Source organism: Phalacrocorax aristotelis, chromosome 3 (genome assembly GCF_949628215.1).
Source record: "Phalacrocorax aristotelis chromosome 3, bGulAri2.1, whole genome shotgun sequence".
Lineage (NCBI taxonomy): Eukaryota > Metazoa > Chordata > Aves > Suliformes > Phalacrocoracidae > Phalacrocorax > Phalacrocorax aristotelis.
Genome location: NC_134278.1, coordinates 112,492,996 through 112,504,863, shown reverse-complemented (window position 1 = coordinate 112,504,863; position 11,868 = coordinate 112,492,996). Strand labels below are relative to the sequence as shown.

General features: G+C 50.0%; 1 non-coding gene across 1 annotated transcript; it reads left to right on the top strand.

The window, feature by feature from the left end:
* The first annotated feature begins 11,531 nt into the window (after window positions 1-11,531).
* On the top strand, window positions 11,532-11,618 carry TRNASTOP-UCA (transfer RNA opal suppressor (anticodon UCA)). The gene has a single exon. It is a non-coding gene; the product is annotated as a tRNA-Sec (tRNA).
* Window positions 11,619-11,868: the final 250 nt, after the last annotated feature.

The window sequence follows — 11,868 nt, the reverse complement described above, 5'->3', positions numbered from 1 at the left end:
AATCTCATTGGAGCTCACTGGGACCATCTTCCTGAGCCACCTCTCTTCACCTAGATAAGCCACAGCTGAGCTGCCAGGAGAGGGAATGATGGCAGGCCAGCAGCGATGGGGCTCTTTAGGCAGTCAGGGCTCCTGCCAGATCTGCCTCACAGAAGCTGGGCCTCTCTAGTGGCAACCGTGCCAGGGAGCACATACAGCAGGGCTGATGATAAAGGCCAGTTCTGCAAGGAAAGAAAGACTTTGGGGCTGCACAGACAGTATCAGCTAGTCCACAAGCCATGAAATCTCTGCCATCTTGTGCCATTCCCAGATGCTGAACTGTGTGTATTCAGGATTGATCGGGCTTTTTAACTTCTTTGTTGGTGGTGGTTTTGCAATAGTCAGCCTGACCAAACTCAAAGATGGGTTATTTATCACATACCTCGAATGCCATGACAGATATGGCCTCTTGCACCAGTGCCCCTAAGCTACCCCTACCCCACAGGCATTTTATCTGTAAACCACAGGCTCTTTCCCGGTACTCCTATTGTTCCAGTGACCACCAGAGCTGATACCGGCATTGGCCTCTGGTGGAATGTCCCGGCAAGCAGGAGACACTTAGCATAAACTGAATTCTTCTGTGTCCCTGTGCCCAGTCAGCTCCTCCCTATACCACACAGACCCCCACCAAGGTGCTGTGAGTCTGTGCCAGCAAGCACGGCAGTAGTGGCTGTCATGGGCATCGGTCCTTGGAGAGCTGTCCTCATCCAACACGTTTCTCCCAGGACACGAAACGCCTGTAGGCTGCTGGCTGGCTCCTGCTGTGCAGCGCTGGGTGGGACACCCGAGAGTGGGGTGGTTTTCTGTGAAGGCAATTTACTTGAGTCCTTTCTGAGGTCTTGTCTTGAGGGGGAAATTCTCCAGTGTTGCTGTTGCAGGAGAAGTTACTCTGCAATAACATTTAAAATAGCTGCCCATGGGATCACAGTATGCTGGAAAAACAGTAATTTCATTCCGGTGTGATCACTCCAGTTTGTAAGCCTGGCTGTTTTCCCTCTCTCCCATCCACTGGAAGTTAGCTTGCTCAATTCAGCTGCAAGTTCTTTGCAGGCAAGGATGTGAGGGCCAAAGTTTGGCCTGCAGTAGGACAGCCGCCCAGCTCTACGGGCTGGTGTGCTCTGCTTGCTGCTTTGAAACTAAACGGCGAAGTGTGCAAATGTGCAAAGCTAGCGTTTAGCCCACTCTTGGGAAGGGACGTGACTCCTCAGCCTTCTCGAGGGACCGGCACGGAAACCAAGCTGTGAAAATAAAAATAACGGTCCTGGTGAGGCCACAGCAAAGACTTCCAGCAGCTGTGACTAACATTAAACCACTTGGCAAAGGGCTTCTCGTTCTTGCTCTCTCTGCCTCTCCCACTCTCCGGGAACCTCAGAAAGGGCATAACTGGAATCCCTGTCTGGGGAAGGGGAGGATGAAGAACATGTAGACGCCCAGCCTGGGATTTCCTACAGCTATTGCTTGTCCCAGGCAGACAATGGCCACGTGCAGCAGCTCCGAATTCAACTCACAGGAAGAGAAAGGCACAAGTTGTTTGTGTGAAATATATACACCAGGGCTGGCTGAGGGGCAGCCCAGACCTCTGTTTCCTTGGATGTGGAAGCAAGGCCTGGGGTTTTGCCAGCAGCCTGCCGCCACCCAGCCTGCTCTCTTACACTAGTGGGGGTGCGTCTGCAGCAGCAACCACCCACACAGAGGAGATTTTCAGGATGGGTTGCTTGGCAGGGAGGGAAGAGGCAAGTGGGTGTGGAAGAGGATAAACCTGTAATGTTCCTCAACTGCGGTGCAGAAACAGGCCTCAGATTTCCTCCTAGGGGTCAGACTTACCTCAGCAGAGCTCTTATCGGTGCTCAGCCGCACACTCACGCAGGGAAAGGGCCACTCCTGCCCAGTGCGCTGGGCCCTTCCTGGGACTGCAGGCTCCATTCTTCTTCTGCCCTAGACTGAGGCAGTTACAGCCTTCCTTGGGGTGACCGCTTGCAGCTGAATGCCACAGGAGGCACGTGGGTGCAGCAGAACCAGACAGACATAAGCTGTGCTCTGGCACAGGCGGATGAGGCAGTTGCCTGTGGGGGAGACTGCTTGGGGGCTAGAAATCCGCTGACTGCCTCTACACAGAAGGAGGTTTAGGAGAGAAACCCCTCATAGAGCAGTTGAGCTCTTTCCTGTCTCCTCCACGCCACAAAGCACGTGCCACTGGTGTAGTACCCTTCTCATCAGATGAGTACACCAGCCATGGCCCATCATTAGCTGCTGAAAAGCAGCCTTCCTCCCCAGCCAAACAGTCCTCTCTACAGCGCTAACCTCTCTGAGGAGTGGGGAGCAGGGGAATAGCACTTCTAAAGCAGTCTGCCCCACAAACCGTGGCCCCAATATTATTTGTGCTGAAGCCCAAAAGCAGGAAAAAGATCAGCCTTTTTGCTTTTTTTTTTCCAGGCAGTCATTAAGTAACCTCTGGGACCCGGCTGCTTACGAGATACGGAGAGAAAATTTCTAAAAGACAGCGATAAAGAGGACGTGGGTGCAGGGGGAGGAGGAAGGCGGGGACGGGGAGAGGAGGGATACGTATGTCACAGCTTACCTCAGAGCCAGAATTAGAAGCTGGGTAAAAAAAATAAAATCACAGCAGGAAATAATGTGTGGCTTAAAATAGCAACATCAAATGGGAACGAGAATGGGGAGTGGGTGGCATTTGAGGTTGCTGCTCTGTTCCTCCCTCAATGGCAGGGTGATTAATATGTCTACACTACTTGTGTTTATGTAACAAAGGGCACTAAAGGCCAAAGCTGTATTTTCACTAACACTGCAGGGGAGTCTGTGAATCTTTTCTTCCCCCCATAGTATTAAGTGGGAGGATCTGCACTTGCACTTCCTGCCCCAGAAACAAAAACCAAAAAAATTTTTTAAAATCCATGCTTCAGCACTGCACACGCAGTTACATTTCCACATCTTGGCAGGGCAGCACAGAGACCTTTAAGGCTTTGAAGGCATTCTTCTGTCTTTCATGGCTCCCCACAGAAAAAGCCTGTTCCCAGAGCACACCTGTAAACATGGTCAGGTTGTCTCTGGCTGGAGGCTGCGCTGTAATAGCAGGCAAGGTACCACTGCATGTTACTACACATTTTTGTGCTCATTCTCCGTATTTGCAGTGAATCATAGATCTCTGAGATGGGTCATGCAGTCCATTTCGTTGCCAGCGAAGGATCGTTCCCAGCCATATACATAATCCCTCACGTTTCTCTTGGGAAGATGGTGATTCAGATGGATCAGTCTTTTCTCTACACACCTCGTATCCTGAGAACCGCACTAAAGACTGGCAAGCACTCCTGTGTTTTGGAAGGGAAGGGATATTTCTCTTTGGTGCATCAAGAAATATTCATCCCACCACATCACTGTTCACTGATGATGCTGAAGTTACCTAGCAAAGTGGCCAAGGGAGGTACGGCACTTGTTTTTTAGACTGCTATGATCTCCTCTGGAATAATAAGCAGAACAGGCCTGCTCTGAACTTGCAGAGAACAGTGGGAAAGCATTCTAGGTGAGCCCTAAGGGGTACAGGAAGCTTGCGTCTCGGTTGTTCATACTCAGTACCTCCCACTCATCCGAAAGGCGGTGTGCTGCTACAGCCCACCCCTCCCAGTGTCTGGTCCCCTCAGAGAGCCAAGACAAAAGCAAAGACTTTCCTTCACCTGCACACACAGCATAAGCTGCACCCCTTCTCAGTCATTCCTCCTATCAAAATATGTGTTTGAAAATATCTGTACGTGTAAATAGCATAAGACCAAGTTTGTCTTGTGATAAAAACCTGCTGCACAGGCCTGATTCTGATATATTCTGACATCAGCAAATATCTTTGACATAAGTTGGGCCATGCTGTCAGAGGAAGGAGAATCTGGCTGAGATCTGATGCAAATCTTCCCACAGGCAGGCACAGCAGCACGATTTGTTTAAACATGGCATGCTGGTGGCTGTAGACAGAGATCACTCCCAGCAACTCCATCAACATGTATAATATCCTGCTAGTTAAATCCAGCCGTGGTAAATATCTCCACCATATTACTCCTCCAAGCAAATATAGTACCTGTATGGAAGAAAATCCTCAGAACGTTTCCTGTCTGGAGCTGAAGCTTGCCAGGGACTGAATTTCCTGTGAGGCTACAGTTGGGAATGCAAAGCAAAGAAGCTAACAAGAAAATTAGATGATACATATTTCAACCTGCTTTACACAGATCCTCTTCAGCAAGTGCATATCCCCCCTCCATGTTTAAATAAAAATTAAGCACACAGATTTTCAAGTATCAGCTGGGTTATTTTTCATTAGTAATTCTTATTTTTACCCCACTGCTTCCCTGCCTATTTTTTTCCAGCTGCAATTCTGTGACTTACACATCCTGAAAATGAAAGAGGTTGTTTTTGCCAATAGCAAAGTGCTATGCATCCTTTCAACCATCTGGAAATGGATTTTTTATTCTTCCCCTCTCCCAACCACACACGCACGTGCACACACACAACCAAGTCTTTGTCTCTTGGAATCATTTCCCGCACCAAAGCTGATGGCCATGAAAAGAATTCAATAAAAAAGTTCCACAGGCATTAAGAGGCCGAGACAGAATAAACAGGGCGGCTTCCTGGACACTTGTTCTCATCCAAACTGCCACCTCACGAGGAAGCGATGAACGCAATGGAGCGTACGCTTCAGTGGTTAGAGATTAAGAGAGGCAGTTAAGGCTCCTGTGTGTTTGCCCTGGCTCAGCTACAAATCTTCTTTGTCACTAAAAGCTAGTCACCTACCTGCTTAGTGCCTCAACACCCCCAGCTATAAATAGGGATACAGATACTTTCTAACCTCGTGTGATGATCAATGCCTTTGTGTTTATAATGTGAGCTGATCTCCAGAGATGAAGGAAGTAATCTAGAGTGAAAATTGCCATGACAGCCCTATGCTGAGACTAATAGAGTCAAGCAGTACAGTCTGGGAGCTAAAGACTAGACTTGATCATCTCTTGCCCAGAGGCAAACATTAAGCGAGCTGTGTCACCATGCTATCCAGATGACTGCAGGTCTGCAAGAGGAGACTAAGAAGAGCCAGAGCCACACTGACTGGTACAAACATGCTTACAGTGTCCAGCTGAGAATGAGTAACAGCTGCTTGCTCATCATCCTGATTTCTGTCACTACTAGTGTTTCTGAACGCTGAAGTGTCCCAATGCAGTGACTCAGGGCTGTGAGTCATGGGCTGTATGTCTCTACCACATGGAATCACTCACTTGCTCTCTCCGATGAGATTGCAGAAATCACAGATCATCTTGTGTCTCCTACAGGGGTAAGTCTTAAAAATATAGACAGATATTTACAAACACATCCAGAACAAAGTTGTAATTCTGCCTCCACTGATTCTCTGTTGGGGATTTGTATTAGAGATCAATTTCACGTACACACCCCCACCCAAAATATCTAGAAAAAAAGCAGAAGTCTTTTTTATTCCTTCTGTGGACATTTAATTCCTATATCCTCAAAACTCTATTTAACCTGGACTAAACAGGATGCAGTGCAGGTCGCATTCAACCTTTTGCCTCCCCTGCTTTTACCAGTCACATATTTGGACCTGAAATTCTGCAGCAGGGTGACACGCTTCTTTTTGGCACCAGATCTGCCTCATCCTTGTTCAGGCTTTTCAGCCCTCCTGGTAAGGAATCTTTTGATCTAGTAGCATTCTCCTAACCTCAGTGCTAGGCTGAAATTAGATGCACACAGGGCTGCAGCGGGAGCCCTCTCTGAGCTGGCTGGCAAGACCTCTGAGAAGACACCAGATACTCCCGAGGTATCATCAGGACCTGCATTGATCACAAACGACGCAGCAGAAAATCCTCCCATCTACAGACTGCAACAGCAACCAGCTGCGCGTTCAGGAGCTCACCTCCAGTTTGTATAAATTCTCTGTTGATACAGGTGCAGCTGAAATGACTGTGGCTTCCTCTTGAGATGAGGGAGCAGGGGCTCACCTCAGCACTGAGGTGCAAAGCCCTGAGTGATCTCACCGGCTGGGAACCTCCTGCGCTGCTTGCCTGTACAGCACTTAATCACTGAAGTGGAGGCCCCGCGCTGACAGGAGTGGGATTGCCGATACTCCTCTAGTGGCAGTGCAGTTTGTGTTGGCCAAAGAGTGTTTCTGTTGGCATATGCCTCTTCCCTGAATTGATTACGTCATGCCTGTTTTTGCAAATATCCCTGCAGCGAGGTGTTTTGTTGGTGTAAAGCTGTCCGAATCCTTCCCCAAAATGTGATAAGACTACGACAGCGACCTCTCTGAGCGAGCTTTCTGTGTGCCAAGTCAGGGCAAGTGCACTTACACATCTGAACTAATGCAGACAACCCCCAAGATCTGTACTAGGAGAGGAAACACAATGCTCTGAGCACAGGGACTCCCGAGTGATAGGAAGTGACTTCAGCACACCAATTCCTCTATTCCTGTAACTCTTGTGTGGGTTGGCCAATAATCCTTATCATCCTTGCTGAGAAAGGAGTGCCTTTGCTAACTGATTACATCCTCCTTTCCTTACTGTGGTCAGCCAGTTGCTGCACGCCAGAAACAGCTGGTGTGATTGATAGATAAGCACATGCCTCAATGCATTTTCCTCTGTCTGCTGTAACCACATCCATCCCTACAACCACTAAAACAGCAGTTCTAGAGAGGAGAGAAACAACACAGCACTTTTGTTACCACTACTAGTTTTCTAAAAACACTAATCCAGGAAATCTCAACTTTTCCCATATTTCCATACAAAATACTGCAGATCTCCATGAAGGAAGGCAGGACAGTCACATCCCTCCCCACCACTCCCCAACAACAGCTCAACAACCCCTGCAGACAAGGCAATTCATCTGCCAGACCAAGAAGATGCAGGACTCGAGACCCTGAGGTATCAGGACCCCGAGATACCACCTCTCAGCTAGCATCTGTGCCCTGATCTGAGGCAGGGTTGGGTCTAACAACGCAACCTGAGACTAACCAGGAAATGCGCAAGACCAGGCTCTCTTAGGCCAAGCATAAATGCATTTGGAATTTTACCCCATTTTGATTAAAGTGCTGGGCACCTTGAGTTCGGCATTTTTGGACAGCCTGGAAGCATTCTTCAAATGCAACAGCACAGTTAAGTAATAGAATGCTTCAGGGTCACCTCTACTCCAAGCACATCACCCTCTTTTAAGCAGCACATCATGACAAAAGGCATCTTGAGCCAAATTCCTCTTCAGTTTGAATCACAGGAGTGACATCAGAGATGGAGTTAGCCCAGCTTGTTAAATGACTAGAAGATGGCCAACTTTATTTTGGGGCTTGTTTTTTTTTTCTGTACTGGTTCCTGGTATCTGGTTTGTAGACACAGCCCTTCCCTTGCTGTTAGCTCACACCCTGAGGTGGGCAGGGATGTTCAAATAGCATCTTCTTTGACCTTTCTGGTACTGAGATGATTGTTGTTGCTTTTTTGGAGGCTTCTGAGGAGCTCCCACAAAAAGGAAGCCTCTGTCCCCCCATCTCCTGAACTGCATCTGCAGCATCCAACCACAGTCCCTCCGGAGGGCAGCGTGGCTCTCACAGTGATGACACCACACTCTTAATTTGTTCCAGCCTGTTTCGCACTGACATTTTAGCACTGACGTCATCAGCTGCTGAAATTTCATTGCTGCTGCTAAGAATAACAGCCCGCCTCATCCCCCACCTTACACCAAATAATTATTTATTAATACCATAGGGATCTAGGCTTATCTTTTCTGACACAAATCAGGTTCTGGTGGTTAAAAGAAGAAGCAAGAACAAAGCATCAAAGATGCTTGCGTGTTCTGTCGGCCTGGGATGAGAAAAAAAAAAAAATCAAGAGTCTATTGTTAAGTAGTACGAGTGCTATAAAAAATGTAGAGGAAAAGTTCAGACTGATTTGTTTTAAGGTTTCCTTGTCAGACAGTCTTAGGCACTGTAATTGCTTAAATAGCCTAGGCTGCAGCCTGCCCGAGAAGTCACTTACAAAGCCCCTTCCAAATTCTCCAAGGCTTTGTACCTTTGCTTATACTGGTGCAGTGTGGGTGTAAAATACTGCCAAATCAGAACTCCCCATTGACTTTGGGGCCTGAACCAAATCCCATCGATTTCTGTGGGAGGATTTCTATTAACTTGAATGGGCATTGAATCAAACCTAAATTGGCAGTGCTCTGCACCCATTTGGCATCGCGTAGTTGTCTGCATAAGGTGGAGAATCAGGTCCAAAGACACTGAGAAATGCTCTAATTAAGAGCACTGCTGAGGAGAGCAAGCTTTTCCATCGTTAAGCTGATAAACTGAATTTGTTCTATACTTTTAATAGCAAAGGGTCAGATTTTCAAAGACACTTGGTCTCAATATGAAGCTCCATGCTTAGAGGACTTCCAAGAAATGTTTAAAGGCAAATTGGGCACTGAGGAGCCTTTCAAGTCAACAGGTCCGTTAACTTATTTACCTGCTTCGAAAGCCCTAGGAGGTACTTATTTGCATTTTTGGTAGCCTTATAAATCTATTCATAAGCCACTAGCCCCCAATAACAGTTTGGGGATTTAGTCATTGTACATGTCAGCCAGGTTCCTCGTATCCCAGTAGCACCCGCGGCATTGTTCATTAGGGCTGGAGCCAAGATGACCGTTACCTGCAGCCGGCAGCCAGCTCAACCCGCTGATTCCTGACCAGCGCCTGGGCCCTCAGAAGCACACTGAGCAGCGGCCGAGAGAAAATGGCACCAGGTGTGAGAAGTGCACAAAGTATTGCCTATAGGTACCCGCCCCCTATGCCCCCTCCTCGCAGAAGGAGACCAACACCTCTGGCAGGGGCAGCGACTCATCCGCAGTCCCTCATGGTCAGGGGTGACAAAGGCCTTTAAACACCAGACATACAGAGGTCCTAGAAAAGCTATTTTCAACCGCTGGGGAAGTCAGTGGCTAGCACAGCTTCCGCTCCAGAAGCAGATCTGAACCTAGATGGACTGGCATCCGGTCAAGGAGAAAATTTTCAAAACTTCTTTGTTACCGCTTCCCCATCAACTCTGAGGTCTGCCATCATTTCCTATGCTACTGCTGACCCTCTCGGGCACCTTCCTCCACTGCTCGATATTTAGAAACTGCTGCATTCGTTATCTCCGCATGTGCCTTTACTGCAGGATAAGGGAAGTTTTAGGAGCTGGCCCTTCCGATGGATCCTTTGGTTACTTGGCTGGAGTCTTTTGCCTGGCTGTTATTCTTCATTTGGACTTAAGTGCTTGGCGTAGTCTCCTTCTGGAAAGCACGGGAGATTGATCACAAGACATGAAAGACAGACATGTCTGCTTAAAAATCCTGGAGGCCGCAAGAGAGAGAAGATGAGAGAGGCGTTTTCACACTAAGATGCCTGCCCCTGATGTGCCACAGGAAAAGAGATCCAGAAAAGGTAGAGGCTAGAGAGCAAAGAGAAAGTGAAAGTGTTGTTAAAGCCAAGCCTTGAAAATTAAGTACAGGAGCTAGGAATGTCTCCTCCGACCCCTGACAGCCAAATTCTTGTTCAGCCTGAATTGGCCAGCAAGGTCACATGCCTCTGGGCTGACAGGAGCGTACCTCTGAGCTGATGTGCTTCTCCCAGCAGACGTCAGGACCAGCTCGGCTGGAAGCCCAAGGGATTGCTGTGACCACCTGATTTCCTCAAACCTCCGTGCTAACCTCTTCCTCCCCATGACTAATTTCCCTGCACCTCCTCCCACGCTCGCCCCCAGTTCCTCACCCCAAGCATTTTTATGCACAAAAGCAACTTGCTAGATTACACCACCTGCTCCCGGGATAAGTACCAGGTAAAGAGATAGGAATGTACTGGGGGACAAAACTTCTACAAACCAAGGAAGCAAAATTCCTGCCTGGCACTGACAGGCACAGGAGCAGCTCTCCAACCTGCTCCTTCTGATAAAATCCCTGCTTCTGGGTTGAAGTTTAAAATGTGCTCTAAAAGCCACGTTTAAATTGCTAAGAAAGCTGTACACTACGAACAATAAGACCTCAGATACACTCGTGCCCGTGCTGGGGAGTCAGCGGGCTGGATGATACCAGAACTGGTGCCGTTCCAACGGGGTAAGTCATGACTTGGAGCCACGCGCTGAAAGCAAAGCCGTGCCCAACAGCGCTGCCGGGTGTGAGCGGCAACGGCGCTGCCCCACCGTGTATTTTTCACTTTCTTTTGCTGACATCTACAAAACTGCTCCCAGCTTTGGGCTGCAGCCCTGGTTCTGTCCCCTGCTAATTTTACCCTGGTGCTGCTCCACTGAGGACCAGTTCTGAGCCTCAGCTTCCCCAGGGTGAGCAAGAGGGGGGATGGGCCTACGGTTTTATTTGTTGCTTACACTGAAAAGAATCATCTAATTAAAAATCACTGGAAACCACATGCATTTGCAGAAATGGCTCCACTTCAGAGGAATCTCTCGAGGCAAATAAGTGAGTAATTTTTCAAGGGTTTAGACATTTATGAAAATAGCCTCTATAGTTACACTCGCTAGGATAAAATTACAAGTGTTTTCAATCCTCATACTTCAGGGCATAAGTTGATCCTCAGCTGGGGGCTAGGGAGGAATTTCCTCCCAGAGGATATTATTGTTCTGCAAGGTATCTCGTGGGAGATTCACATCTTCCTCCAGAGTATCTGGCATTAGCCACTGCGGGGAAAAAAAATACTAAAAAAAAAAAAACAACCCACAAAACAAAAAAGAGAGAAAAAGCTACTTCTCAACACGAGCCAGTGCTCTGGTCTCCGCTGCCCAGCCCTGCGTGTCATGTACGTGCTCTCAACGACTTTGGCAGGTGTATTTGCACCCGCTTAACGACTCGCGCAGCCCCAGCGACGGGGAGAGGCCCCGCACCCCAGCCGCCCCGCACGAGGGAGGCGTGCCCGAGCGGGAGAGCGGCAGCCGGGTGTCGGCCGGCTCCGGGGGCCGCACGAAGCCCGGTCCCGCTCCGCCGGCCCCAGCCCCGCGGCGGCGGCACAGGGGCCGTCCCGCCACCCCGGGGGCCGCCCGCGCCGGGAGCGGGGCCGGGACGGGGGCCGCCCCAGTTGCACAAGCTGTCCCGTCCGGTGTTGTAAGGGGCCCCGGGGATCCGGGAAGGGCGGCGGGCAGGGCGCGCGGCGCCCCCGCTCCTTCTGGGAAGCGCCGTGACTCACCGGCCCGGCCCGGGGGGCGCCGCCGGGGCCGCGGCCCCTTCCCGGAGCGCCTCCCGCCCCTCGGGAGCAGCCAATCAGCGGCCTGATATTTGCATACCGCGCCCGGGAGCTTCTGGGTCGGCAGCGGGGACAAAGGCACCCGCTCCCCTCCCGCCGTCGCAGCACCCTCACGGTGCGGGGCGGTCTGCGCCCCGGGAACCGGGGGGAGGGCGCATCCCTCTGGGAAAGCGGCCCTCGCCTTGACCTCAGGGCGGGAAGGCGGTGGCGGTTTATATACCGGCGCGGCGAGCCACGGGAAGTTGCCCGGATGACCCTCAGTGGTCTGGGGTGCAGGCTTCAAACCTGTAGCTGTCTAGCGACAGAGTGGTTCAATTCCACCTTTCGGGCGGCGAGTGCTGTCCTTTTGCCCCTTCTACCGACCGTCCCCGGGGCAAAAGGCGAAGGCCTGCTGCATCCATGTGACGGCGCAGGGAGACATTTTGCTTCCTCTTCACCTTACCCCACTGAACACCTTCTCGGGGGCACAAGAGGTGGTTCCCATCTACCCATAGGACTCCATCAAGCCAGAGGATGCAGTTTGGATGCATCAGCAAAACAAGTGTTTTCCCTTTCGTTGTTTATGACCATCCCCTCAGAGC